We start from the raw sequence: 1,901 nt of genomic DNA, 5'->3' as shown, positions 1-1,901 counted from the left end.
GCTCCACTGGAAAAGGAGAGCAAAATATAGGCGACATTTGCTTCGCCCGTAATAAGGCTAAATTTATCTTCCCGAAATTCTGACAAGCCATTTGAAAAATACACCGGCAGCCTCTATTTGAACGCTGCCTCCAATTTATCGCCACTATAGAGAAAGGGTTAAAAATAAAGCGCCGTGGCGTTCAATTACAGGTTTTACAGTAGTTTGCTTATAAAGCTAATCAAAATCTTTAGGGAGACTTGCTACTTTAAGTGCTCAACAAGATATGAAAAGATTCTATTACCTTACTTTGTTATTACAAGTGCAATTGTAACATTTGTCTCTCACGATTAGCTAGATTATTCTTCTCACTTCATTAAAGTGAAAAAATTCAGTGAAAATAAAGCTTGTCTCCTAAAAAATTAAGCTTGCCAATGACAAGCTGTGGTGAGTAAGCTTCATCGTGGTTGATGATAATATCTTGAAATCTATAGAAATATGAAACCTGAAAGCATAAACAAAGTTCCGTGATCCCTACAGATCCTTCCTACTTGTTGTAGGTCATTTCTAGAAACTAAAGCAAAATCTTTCTGAGTAATAGTAGACTAACAGACTAAAGTAGTTCGGAGTAATGTACAGACCAATAGTTATTTGAAACTCAAGCTTTTAAAAACTGAAATATCACACCATCAATCCGCCATCTAGACCATTGTCATGGTCCAGACCATATTGGACCATAGCAAACTATCACAGGCTGTGTGTTAGCAAGCTCAAACAGTGGGGTAGAAGAGTATTAATGTGTTACTCTGGAAGAAATAGTAACCATGGTAAAATATATTTCATATTTCCAATCTTATTGTTATAGATGAAATTCTGCTGACAGACAACCCTATTAGCACAGACTTTCAAAAAGACCAAACCGTCATTTCACATAGTCTGAGGGTTAAAGACCATCTCTATTTTTATGCATTATGGTGCTTCACCTAAGACTACAACAAAAATGTCAATGCTTATTTTTACCAATAGACAAATTTACAAAAGTTTTACTGTTGAACCTTAGCAAAATTTTAGTGTATATTTTATTAATAAGTATCAGTATTTTTCCTATCATTTGCGATTGTTTTTGATGTTTGAGGTAATCTGACTCAGTATGTTTCAAGATTAAAATCAACAAAACTTGATTGCGGTTAAAACGCTCAGATCAAGCGAAAGTGTGATTATGACTTCATTAGTTGCTACCGTTGCTATAGTTGATATCAAGTTGCAGCGTTACTCGTTTCTTTTCTGTCAGTCTTTTTGCAACTATAGAGACCCTACCTCTAGACCCTTGCATACCTTTTTTCAGGCACGCAAGAGTTTAGAGGTAGGGTTCATACAGAGCCTTTAACAAGGATGAGGCTGTAAATCATCCGGTATTTCTCTTCAGCTAAGGTAGAATCCAACACTCTTATGCACATTCTGTAGGAGAATAAATATCACCAACTGTAGACAGTCGGTTTGGCCACAATCAACCCACTTGGTGTCTGCAAGACTGTTTGTGGTGAGGTGTAGCATGTGGCTGAGTTTGCCTGCACTAATGGCTCAATTATACAATTGTTTGCTGGAAACTAAGTTGGTTCTCCTACAATCACTATGTAACCGGCTTCGTCTTTCTATATATTCTTGCAGTAGTTTTTTTTCAACTGACTAACAGGCGACAGTGTCAATCCTACAATAGATTTTTTTATTATTTTCTCTGTGACCACGTTCGTCATTCATCTTTTGTGTGGACAACTCGATATTTGGTTATCATCCCAATAAAAAGCATTGTTAAATTTCTTTGGTTTGTAGCGCAAGTTTTTTGATGTTTGTACAATTTACAATCTGGTCTATACTTTATTTTGTGACTTTCAATTACAAATATTTACGTTTATTTAGAGATT

The sequence above is a fragment of the Watersipora subatra genome, chromosome 1, assembly GCF_963576615.1.
Source record: "Watersipora subatra chromosome 1, tzWatSuba1.1, whole genome shotgun sequence".
In the NCBI taxonomy this organism is placed as follows: Eukaryota; Metazoa; Bryozoa; class Gymnolaemata; order Cheilostomatida; family Watersiporidae; genus Watersipora; species Watersipora subatra.
This window is presented reverse-complemented; position numbering follows the sequence as displayed.